Genomic DNA, 13,221 nt, shown 5'->3' with positions numbered 1-13,221 from the left:
TGTTGAACAAAATTACCATAATTAAAAAAAATAACTAGCCTAACGCATAGTTTATTTTGGCGAGATTAAAAAAAATGGCTAGTTGAACTTCTGTTTGGCTGGTAAGAAAAAATGTCCACTAGCCAAATTGGCTGGTGGTGGAAAAAGTTAATTTAGAGCCCTGAAAACAATGGTAGAACCTTCACGAACCAAGGTTCCGACACTCTAGAGATCAGAGTGTAGGAGGCTTTTTCGTTCATAAAACATCAACACTTTCACCTAGAAGTTTAGTTGACGCGTTGTTAGGGGGGACATTCCAGGAATTTGGTACATTTCAGGGGTGGTCACTTCTGAAAATTTGATCTTCAATTTGATATTTTTTTGTCATATAGGCCTATTTATTAACTACAGGTAATATACTATCATAAAGTTTGATTCGTCAAGCTCAGGTATCAAATAATTTTTTCAATGTAATAATCAATGTAATAAAAATACAACAGTAACAGGGTTGCGAGGAACAGGGTTGCAAATCTAGGCTAAGTTGTGGTTTACCCCAGGAACAGATGCTAACTGTAAAATTAATCTATGTGTACAAGATCAAGGACAAACATGGTTATATAAATATATAAAGTGAATACAATATGAGTAACAGGGTTGCGTTCACTGAGTGACGCACACAACTTGGACAACATATTTGGAAAAAAAACATAAAAAATTGTTAGAGAATTCACCCTTGGTCTTGCCATGTGGGCAGAAAATGTCCTTGTAATGAAACTTCCTTTGTGACAGTAGGCAAATGTTTTTAACTCTTTCCCTGCCAGGTAAAATTCCCTATGGTAACAGGGTTGCGCGCATGTTGTGGGACACAACTTAAAAGCATAACAACTGTAACATGCAATACAATGTAGACCAAAGAAGTTATTTACATAAGTAAAGGAGATGCATATCAACAACATACAAGATGAAGTAATTTATTTAGAGCTTATTTTAATTGTTAAATTTGGCAAAGGAGTTGGTCACCCAATGTGTGGGACAAGAGAAAACAGCATTTTTTTGGGGTGTTCCAAAGGTATTTGGTCTTTTGAATAATATTTAAGGAGCTTATTTTTCCACCAAACTTTACAGTTTGTCTTATAACAAGTACATTGTTCACAAAAAATAGTAATTCAGATATTTTGGAAATGTACATTTGAAATGTAAGTAGTGGGACAGGAAATGTACCAATATCCTGGAATGAAAACATACCAAGGCGGAACGGAACGGTCGCGGGACGAACGCGGTCTTTCTACTTAGTTTCGGCCAGCGTGTTTTTCTCTGCCTTTCACACTGGCAGCGTCGGCGTGCGCGGCCAGTCCTGTTAGGGGCAAAACATAACAAGGCGGAACGGAACGGTCGCGGGACGAACGCGGTCTTTCTGCTTAGTTTCGGCCGGCGTGTTTTTCTCTGCCTTTCTCTGCCATTCATTTGAATGAGACACCACCGGTCGCCGGCGTGAAAAATACGCTCGAGTTCTATTTTCCAAATGCAGCGCGGCGCGGAGCCGGCTCCCTCGCCGCTGACGCTCGACTACCGCCGGTTGGTGTGTAAGGACAGATATGTTTCAATGTATTTTCACCGACGCCGGTAAAAAACGCGGCCGTACCGCGACGCTTTACCGCCCTGGTGTGTAAGACCCCTTTAAAAAAAACACAGCTAAAGCTAGCGTGCTACTTTGCCATGCATTTGAATGAGACACCGCCGGTCGCCGGCGTGAAAAATACGCTCGCGTTCTATTTTCCAAATGCAGCGCGGCGCGGAGCCGGCTCCCGCGCCGCTGACGCCCGACTACCGCCGGTTGGTGTGTAAGGACAGATAGGTTTCAATGTATTTTCACCGACGCCAGTAAAAAACGCGGCCGTTCCGCAACGCTTTACCGCACTGGTGTGTAAGACCCCTTAGGGCCAAAACATACCAAGGCGGAACGGAACGGTCGCGGCTCGAACACGGTCTTTCTGCTTAGCTTCGGCCGGCATGTTTTTCTCTGCCTTTCACACTGACAGCTTCGGCGTGCGCGGCCAGTCCTGTTCAAAACCCTCCCCACAGCCAAGGCTAGGATGCTACTCTGCCATTCATTTGAATGAGACACCGCCGGTCGCCGGCGTGAAAAATACGCTCGAGTTCTATTTTCCAAATGCAGCGCGGCGCGGAGCCGGCTCCCGCGCCGCTGACGCTCGACTACCGCCGGTTGGTGTGTAAGGACAGATATGTTTCAATGTATTTTCACCCACGACGGTAAAAAACGCGGCCGTTCCGCGACGCTTTACCGCCTTGGTGTGTAAGACCCCTTAGCGAGCTCTATGGGATGTCTCCAAATTGTCAGAGTTTCATCTCCCAACTCCCATTACTTTTTAAATGGCAGGTGTGTAAAAACGACAGGGCTTTTACACTGGTTTTCCCATTGAGGCTTGAAGTGCCTTTTTCAAGAGGTCAGCGCATGTTCCACAAGAGGTCCATTTGTGTCTGAACCGTTTAACCTATAAACTTCATTCAAGGACTGTTAGAAAGATCACATGTGTGACTCCAATCTGTGACCAGGACATGTACCAATTGTTTTTATTTTTTAACAACGATAATCTAAAGCCCTAGAAACTGTTTTGGATTCTGCTCTCTGCCTTAGAGCACCATACTAAGTGCCATTCAGTCAATCAGAACAGGTGCAGCCAATATAGGGTTCCATCTCAACTGTCACTTTCTCTCAACATTCTATTCTTAACGAGTAACCTGCAACTTCAATTTTAGAAGTCTATTGTTCAGCTCTTCAATGCAATCTGATATTGTCTTGCTGGAATGTTTAAATCAGCCAGCTGCTTGGCTCAATGGGAATGCTGCTGGATTAGAGATATGGAGGTTGGGACTTCAAATCCCACTTGGACCCATGTTGATTTTCAAAATTATATCATGTGCAGTTAGGCGAGTACATTTAGGGTTTAACCCCAAAAAAATTGATACAAAAGGTTTTTTTATGGATTCTATTACTATTGGACCTGCTAAATGACATACTAAAAATCTAGTAAAATCTGACTTTGGGAAATGAGTTGTTTTCAATATGGCTACCATAGGCTTATTGTAAGGGTCAAGAGACACTCCAGGTGAATAGGCCAAAAAATTTAGCTTGCCGATATCACCATGAAACTTAATCCGGTGATTACTCACATATTTGTGAGAAAAAAATGTATTGCAAGTTTTCTGAAATGTTATGTTTTAATATGGTAATTGGACTATATCTAATTAAATATGCATTAAATTTCAAAATGCAAAACCTCAAAATCTGAAAAAGCCAAGCTCAAAATTACTCTTTTATTTTGTTTCTAGTAAGCCAGAAGATATCTTCAGAAGAGATTATGGACATCTCTTTTTGTTTCGTAGTAAATCTAAAAATCTTTGTGCAGACACACCAGCTAGCATTTTTTTAAAAAAAACATTATTATTTAACATCTCTCTTAGATAAATAATTGAGTGTTATGTGTCTCAAGTTCTTCCAGACATTCTTTGAGTCTGGTGGTATCATTGTTAGCATGAATCAAGGGCAAGGACTGCTGTCCTCAAATCATAGCCTCTCCACAGAGGTGTCCTAAGGGCTGGTGCTGAGACTCCTATTTGCCATGTACACCACATCACTGGGCCATGTTATCTGTTCTCACAGCTTCTCATACTACTGTTACACCGATGAAGCACAGTTACTTTGTGCCAGATGACTCCAAGGTCACACACATTTCCGCTTGCCTCTCTGAACTATCCACAAGTATGAAGGAATGCAACCTTCAGTTGAGCCTCGCCCAAATGCACTGCTGGTGATCCCAGCCAAAGATTTAGGTTGCCATGATATCGAGCTCAATATGGATTCTGCTACTGTTGCCTCAAATAAGGCCACAAGAAATCTAGGTGTCATTGTTGATGACCATCTATCATTCTCTGACCACATAGCCTCAGTTTCCCAGTCATGTCCTCTTTCTCATGCCCTAATTGAATACAAGGCCCTGACCCTTGCCTATGACGCTACAACAGGCCCTACTCTGGCTTACCTGAAAGCTATGCTAAAGCCCTATGTCCTTTCAGGACATTGTCTGTCTCCAGTACCAACCGTTTCACCTTGCCCTCTACTTACACATGTAGTGGCTCCTGTCTATTCAGTTCAGCTGCTGAAAGACCCAAAATACCTAGTGACACCATGATTCATCACTGATGATGTGCCCTAACAAAACAGCACATGGAAAGTATCATAGCAGTAGTGTCTTTATCCACCCAAACAGCACTCCAAACAAACAGATCCTGAAAACATGTTAGTTCATGCCAATGTAATTATCATGTAGTAACCTTTATTTTTAAAAACTTTGATCTTGAAAATGACACCTTTCCTGAAGTCAGATTTTCCTAGATTTTTAGTATGTTATTAAGGACACTTAGAGGTAACAAAATCAGTTGAAAAACCTTTTGTATCAATTTTTTTGGGGTTAGGTCTTTTTTTTGCATAGATGTACTCGCCTAAGTATTCCTTAGCCAAGTTAAAATGCCATGTATGTCATTTGGTATCAATGGCAAATGTGCTGGATTACAGATATGGAGGTTGGGAGTTTGAATCCCACTCGGACCCATGTTGATTTTCAAAATTATATCATATGCAGTGTTCCTTAGCCAATTTAAAATACCATGTATGTCATTTAGTATATCCTCAAAATGTAGAGCTACAACACTTTCAAGATGGCTGAATCCAAGATGGCTGAATTGTTTGGCCAATAACTTCTGACTGGGTGGATGGATTTTTTTCCAACATTTCTTTTAGCTTTGTTTTCTCAATAGTACTTTGTTTCATCTCTGCCCCAAAAGGCAAGCCCGCTTCCAGCATTTTCTGTGAGAATGCAATCTAGTTGCTTTAGTTTTTGTTTTGGGGTTTAAATTTGGTATTTCTCAAAATGTAGGCTAGAAGTTTTTATTTTACTTTAGAAAGCTTGCTTGATTGTTCAAAAGTTTTCCTAATACAGGCCTAGTCAGACACACATTGGCCATTGTCCATATGGCCAATGGTCTACAGCAGGGGTCCCAAAACTTTTTTCTCTGGGGGCCACATTATCGTTCCTGACTGTGATCAGGGGCCGGGATCAATCATGTGGGCTGTATACTAGGCCAATGTTTGTTATAGCCATAATTTCTAGCACGGCAATCACCATCACTGTTGGGAAAGTTACTCAAAACCTGTAATGCACTAGGCTACTTATTACATGTTACTGTCATTTAAAAGTAATGCCTTACGTTACAACATTACTTTTTTTTTTTTTTTTTAAAGTAAGGCATTACACTACTTTTGCATTACTTTTAGTTACTTTAGCCAAAATGACTGGAAATAAGGATTTGGCAATCTACAGTGCAAATCTATGAGGTGGCATGACTTTCACCTGCCATCCACAAGTCGTTTTGGAAGCCTGCAGACTGAAAACCAACATTTTCAGGAATTGCGTCTTACCCACACACAATAAGGCTTTAGGTTTGGTCATTTAAAAAATAATAATAATAATAATTTTTGTTTATGTCCGACCCCCCACATGCGCCAGATTTTGTCATAAACGTTGTTGAACAATGCCAAGGACGATAGTGGAATTGAGGCTTCATAAGTACAGCTGAAGCTACAATGAAATATAATAAGTATCAATGAGCCAGATACTGACCAAAAGGAGGATATACCGTTTCTGGCAATAGACTAGGCCTACTTGTCCAGCTGTCAGTTGCCTGATTGCTATTTTAGCTCCTGTAGCTACAACGACAACTAACTAGCATGTTGTAGCATATTAATTAGCATACAAAGTAACGTGCGCAACTCTGCAGTGACATTTGGGCTTTTCTAATATCAAGACGGGCGGCTGTGGCGCGCGCGTGTGTGTTGCCCCTAGATGAATGCGATGCAAATTCAGTAACTTGCAGGCAGGTAGAAAGCGAGAGATGGCGAGTTATGGGAATGAAGAAATGTGTTGTGTCTCCTCTAGCCTATATGAACAACCATCGATATTTTTTGGAGGATTCCAAAAACTCAACTATTTTTTTTTGGGTGTCGCACAAAAAATGATAGGGTCGGTCGGCAACCGGAACCAAAACATTTTTTCAAGGCCTAACATTGATTCACCAATAGGCCTACAATGATTAATTCTTTCTCTTCTTACTACACCTACCATGCACACCATCGCCGTTTTTTTATCTATTACTAACGCATGCAGCACAGGCTCCTTTGCACTTGGCTGAAACATAAAGCCACCCCACTGCACTACGAGTTTGAAAATTATTATTGATAAAAGAGCAGATGCATTGCTAGTAGGCCCATTTTGAATAGGCCTATCAATACAGCACACCGGGAAAATGTCTTATCAATGAACGAAATTATAGGCGGAAAAAATGATTGCGAGGACACCAGCCAGTAAGTTTGCAAGCTCGTGGCTCGCCTGAATCATGTGACTTCATGCGGAGATCAGTTTGTCACTCACTCACAACTCTAGAACTATTCTTTACGCGCGCTCAGTCAGCACCGCGGCCAGCATATTCTGCGACTTGCGCAAACAGTTCTATTCATGCAACTATTGCGCTGGAATTGACAGTGATAGGCAGTGATGCAACGACAGCAAGCATTTTCAAATTCCCTACTTTGACAGGCGAACGTATAATATTTTATTTCAAATGGATTTGTTTCAATTTAAGTGATAGGCCTATTTAGTTGAACAAAAGTGAGGGGGATGCAACGTACTCATCCCCCCAGTCGGATACCCTGCCGTGTCCCTGTCTCGTGCGAATGGGATGCATCCCCTCCTTTCCTGACTAATTTGGTGGTGCTATGGCACCTCTTCAAATCTCGTCAAATTGTTTGTAAGCTACTGTTTTTCGACGTGGGTTTCAAGCACAGTGTGCATTTAACTGAAATGTTCTTGGCGTCCTTATATTCAATGAAGTCAAAGTAGTGGGCATATAGGCCTATCGGATCCATCTTGAAAACGAGCAAGCTGGATCTTCTGGATCGGTCATCCTTTGTCAGCCTGCCACTTCGAGAGACGAAGAAGCAATGTTCTGCGTGGAACTTTAAAATCTCTGCGCGGACGTATCAGATGCAAAAGCTGATCTCGCCGTGATCCGCGAACATTGTATAATGAAAACAAAATACCCACACAAAATTTAGGTGAAAAAAATGCGTTGTAATGTGCAAGTTACTTGCATTGTAACGAGGGCATATCACCGATGTTTCCCCTGTAATCCGTTACATTACTGCGTTACTCAAAAAGGTAATGCATTACAGTAATTAGTTACTTTTGTAACGGATACTCCCAACACTGATCACCATTACACGCTGAAGAAGGGCTCTGCCCGAAACGTTTTAGACGAATAGACGGAGAAAAATCTGAAGAGTGCTTTGCTTCCTGATTCGCAAAAGAAGTGAGTGAACACTTCACATGTTTTTCAATTTGAAATATAACAGGTATTACTTTTAATTTCCAATAACCTTATAAAAATAGCAAGGAAAGGTTAGACAAATATGGTGATTGACTGTTTTTCAATTTGAAATATAACAGGTATTACTTTAAATTTCCAACAACCATATAAAAATAGCAAGGAAAGGTTAGACAAATATGGTGATTGACTGTTTAGGAGTGATAGGCCTACAATAGAAATGGTGGGCCTGTTTATATAACAGTGAGATGAGAAACTATCAAGACAAGAAACTTGTGGTGATTCACACTAAGTTAGTGAAAATTAAACTGTAGGAAGGCCTGTTGATAAACAAAATAAAATATTTATAACATTTATTTTATCTTTTTTTCTGTGAGGATTGCTTCTTTGGGCCAGTTCAAATGGTGATATGCAGAGAGGTGGAGGGCTGGTCAAAGGGGCCTGGCGGGCCGCATACGGCCCCCGGGCCTTAGTTTGGGGACCCCTGGTCTACAGTTTGACAACATCTAGCCTGTTATCTCAGGTGCCTTAATCACACACAGGTAGACACTGGGAAAGTACTTAGGCCTATCAGTAGTTTTATTTATACATAGGTTCTAAATTTTTGTTTTCCCACCCAAAGATTTCAACAGTCGGCTATTCGCCCAGGCTAGCTGCGCGACCCTGGCTGCGCACAACTCTGATTGTTGGAAACCGCTGTCGTTTAAAAAAAAATAGCTGACGTCGTTGGCTGCCAGGGTTTTACCCCTTCTCACAACACCGTGTTTATAAACAAAAAACCCATGTATAGGCCTATGTGAAACTATAAAATAAAACTTCCAGTACTTGCAACATTTCATGACTAGTTCTACTCCACCAGGTCCCCAAGAGTCAGTATGAGTGTGTGAATCGTGGGGTGGCATGTTCTAATCATTTCTTGAGTTTCCTATTTTTCACCTCTTGCTCAATGTGTGTAAATTGAAGATCACTCACGGTAAGCTGGCGATGGTGACAAATATCCTCTATCCTCAACATCCCTGACCAATACACATCTACAGGGCTAAGGAGGTACCATTTCAACATAGATTAATTACCCTACATTATTATTACATTACACTTAGGCTTAGTGACTTAGCTGACGCTTTTTTAAAAAAAAAATCCAAAGTGACTTAAAAATATTACAGACTATTGGTTACAGTCCCTGGAACAATGAGGTGCCTTGCTCAAGGGCACTTCCACCATGGAAGGAGGTAAGGGCAGGATTCGAACCTGCAACCCTGTGATCAGTCCAACTCCCTATCCATTACACCACGACTGCCCACATATGAGTTCAGTCCAAAATAACAGTATTCAGAGGTTGTATGCCAGCAGAGATGGATTATGACTCCATGGCCGCTGGGCCAGACAATAACGAGGTTCCAAAAGGTTTGGGTGTTGAAATGTATGTATAGACCAATAATTAAGTGTTTTTTTGTTGCATGGAGGCTTGGGCTTCAGGGCCTCTTTTGCTCTTGGGCCTCTAGGCCTGGTAGGCCCGTGCAGTAATCTGCCTTTGTATGCCAGCCAATCCTAAACAGCTTCAAACAAGCCCACATTTGGGTGTACTAACTGTAATATTGCTTTCTGACCACCAGCTGTCGCCATTTTCAGGTGATAATTTTTTGTGAGTTATTTTTTTTATTATTAATCATCAACTGTAAACTCTCTCGGTGTGTGAGTGTGTGTGTGTGTGTGTGTGTGTGTCTGTGTATGTGTGTGTATGTGAGTATGCGTGTGCACATATGAGTGAGCACGTTTTGTTGTGGATTTGCTTTGTACCTTTGGTTTGTCTGCCATGTCTGACTATTTTTTCCCTGGATTTGTTCCATTAACTTCAGTGAAGAGCCACCTCTTGTTGTTTCACCGACATGTCGATATAGGCTAATCAACATTTCACATGGGAAATAGGCTATCAGGAGTCCAAACCTATAATTACTGTAGCCTATGTCAATTGTTGCCTTTATTGTACACCATGAACAGGGATGTTCAATTAGAATTTGATCTGGGCCACATTTCGAAGCCAAAAACTCACGTCGGGCCGCACATTTCAGCCATCACTAACACGGAAATGACAATCAGTAGTCTACGAACAATTTTTCAACATGTTCCTACATTACATTACATTGCATTTGACAGGCGCTTCTTAACCAAAGCGACTTACAATCGAGGACATAATCGCAGCCAACATCACTAGCAGATACGAAGTGCACAGGATATATACAGAACAACAAGTGCAGATGCACTCTAGTGCAGATTCCTCTAACCTAAAACCTAACCACGTTGAATGTGAATGTAAAACACAATCAGGGGATTCAAAACTGAAATGTATATACTGCTACAGTTGGGGGCCATGCCTGGGCCAAATGTGGACTGCATCTGGGCCGCAAGTGGCCCTCGGGCCGCCAATTGAATAGCCATCTTGTACACAGTCATTGTACTTAATCATTGGAATAGGCCTACTTGATACATTTGATGTCCCACTGAAAGCTTGACATATTCAAAAATGTTATCTTGCGCAAGGGCGGAATTTACGTTCACTCAAGTCAAGTCAAGTCAGTTTTATTGTCAATTTCTTTACATGTGCTGGTCATTCAAATTACGTTTCTTACTATCCCATGCAGACAGACATAGACTCTAGACTCTAGACTAGGTGTGGACATAGACAATTAGACATAGACAGTATACATACATTACACCTAGAGTACCTATACAATACTCATACAGACATATAAAGTGCAAGACTGGGCAACAGCAGACATACATAGAACACATATATTATACAAGAGGTGTTTTGCATTCCAGTTATGTCCTATTGTGACGATTGTAACGATTCTGACGATTCAGTGTCTGATGTAGTATCTCAAGTTACTGTAGGCTAATTGACTTGAGAAGCTTTTATGAGTAATTTGTCATTTTATGTCATTTTACTTTATGTGATTTTACATTTAATGAAGCAGGGCCTACATTTTGACAAAGTATTTAGTCAATTACATTGGAATCTGGCCTGAGTAGTACTGAGGCCTACATCACATTGACAGAAAAAAAATGAACTGCACAATGACTAAACAAACAAATGAAAGACAAATACAGACTTGCACACATAATTTTCACTATTTATATACCCCAGCTATCTAGTAGCTAAAAGTGTTGGATGATGACTGATGCTGAGCAAGAGATGGAGGTCAAGTAGAACATAAACTAAGAATGAACAGACATGGAATTCTCTGGAGGAAGCTATTAAAAAAGTGACTAAGTATATCACGAGTACACCTTCACAGTTTTTGCAGATTTGTGAGTATATCTTTTCATAGGAAAGCATTACAGAAATGTAACTTTGACACAATGATTAGTGACCTTTTAACAACATATTTAACCACTTAAAATTTTTGTTCACTCAGAAAAAAACTAAATACAGCCATTAATGTTTGAACATGTACTCACAAAAGTGAGTACACCCCAGATGAAAATCCGGTAGAGAAGGGGCTGTGTTTGCTCGAATCGTCTCGAAATGAAACAAAATGAAAAGGGATGAAAAGGGAGGTCATCAGTGTGCGTTTCAACCTTTCTTTGCATTGAACTTTTACATTTTGAGTCTGCATCTGCCTTAAATAGATTGGTGTGAGATTTGAATGCAATCCTATGGAGAATATCATGATCTGCTTCAGTAGTCACAGTGCATGTTGACATGCATGTTTCTTTTAGGTGTATTTCAGATTGCTAATGTTGACAGCATTCATGCATCCCCAAATCATGTCAGTCCCACTACCATGCATGGCTTTTGATAGCATACACTTTTTTTGTAAAACTCACTTGTTTACCACCATACATGCTTGACACCATCTAAAGCAAATTTGTTTATCTTGGTCTCTTCAGATCACACGACATGGTTCCAGTGATCCATATCCTTGGTCTGTTCATCTCTCTTGAGACCAAGACAAACACATTTGCTTTAGATGGTGTCAAGGGGGGGATCTATGTGTGTGTGTGTGTGTGTGTGTGTGTGTGTGTGTGTGTGTGTGTGTGTGTGTGTGTGTGTGTGTGTGTGTGTGTGTGTGTGTGTGTGTGTGTGTGTGTGTGTGTGAGGAGCGACATAGCTGGTAACTTGTGATACCCCATCTTTTTCTTTTCCAAAGAATACAATGGACTTCTGACACTCCTGGACACTTTGTTGGTCACTTTGTTTTGAGCTGCTCTGTGCAGCTCAGCCAAGGCACATGTGATATATCACAGGGACACTTTTTCTTTGTACATTTTATAATTGTGTGTGTGTGTGTGTGTGTGTGTGTGTGTGTGTGTGTGTGTGTGTGTGTGTGTGTGTGTGTGTGTGTGTGTGTGTGTGTGTGTGTGAGTGAGAGAGAGAGAAAGTGAGAGAGAGAGAGAGAGAGAGAGAGAGAGAGAGAGAGAGAGAGAGAGAGAGAGAGAGAGAGAGAGAGAGAGAGAGAGAGAGAGAGAAAGGAAGAAAAGGATAGGCCTGCTTTGGGTTGAATAATATGTAAGAATAAACTATATAATGGTTAATAGCCTATGTGTATAATGAAGTGTGTCTTGTGTGTAATTCTGTATATTTATATTTGTATGTATGCTACTTGACACCTTAATTTCCCCCTGGGATCAATAAATGATGATCTACTCTACTTATATGGCAATGGTTTCATGAAGTCTGTATCAAAACCAGTGTTGTATAGTAACTAAGTAAAAATACTTCACTACTGTACTTAACCCCTTAAGACACGACATTATAAATTAGCTGTTACCAGAATGGAAATGACCAAGTCGTAATGTATTAGGCCTACTAAAGGCCCTGTGCACTGCCACAGTAGTGTAGTACAATAGTAGTTAGCTTTCAATGTCTATTACAGTGTGCCCCAGGAGGTAGGCTACAGCACGCAATAAGGGGCTATGTATATTTTGGGAATACTTTGTACTTTTCTCAAGTACAATTTTTTTGGATGACTTTCACTTTTACTTCACTACATTTCCGAACTAAATTGCATTCCACTCCACTACATTTTCAATGTTCAGTTTAGTTACTAGTTACAAAATAAGAGAGAGAAAAGAGAAAAAAAACTCTGTTTTGACCCCACCTACTTCAACAAAGTCAGGACATGATGCCTGGGCTCCGGGTGTAGGTCGTCACGCGTAGGTAGTCAAGTTTATTTGCTGTTTAATCCTTGTCTAAATTTAGACTGAAATTGGTTGTGTGTATATTTTTGAAAGTGTTTTGAATTTTTGAAAGTTCACCAAAATACAAAAAAAAATATTTCAAACTGCATTTGCATTGTTTACTTTTTACTTGTAGGCCTACTTTTCATTACATTACTTGATTACATCTTTTTTATATAGTTCTTGGCATTCTTAAGTAGCCTACCCGAATTTTCAGATACTTTAAGACTTTAACTCAAGTAACATTTCAGTCAGTCACTTTTACTTTTACCAAAGTCATAGGCTATTTTTGAGGGGAACCCATAGGTCCTACTTTTACTTGAGTATGAGATTTCAGTAGGCTACTTTATACAACACTGATTAGGCCAGGCCTACTTAAAGTATTATTTTAAAATAGCATTAATATGTTCAGCAGAGTAGCCTCTTTCAAATTAACATACCCCGGTATCTCATTTTAGTGTGTTTTATAAGGTGATGTTTAGCCCATCAAAACAGTGTGAGGTCCTGACCACTGCTTTTTGGAGGCTTGCTATTGGCCAATTTACGTTACATATGTTGCCGTTTGGTAACAGATTTACGCACGCGGCATTGGCAACACGTGTA

This window comes from Engraulis encrasicolus, chromosome 9, assembly GCF_034702125.1.
Source record: "Engraulis encrasicolus isolate BLACKSEA-1 chromosome 9, IST_EnEncr_1.0, whole genome shotgun sequence".
NCBI classification, from domain to species: Eukaryota; Metazoa; Chordata; class Actinopteri; order Clupeiformes; family Engraulidae; genus Engraulis; species Engraulis encrasicolus.
Note: the sequence above shows the minus strand (reverse complement) of the source record.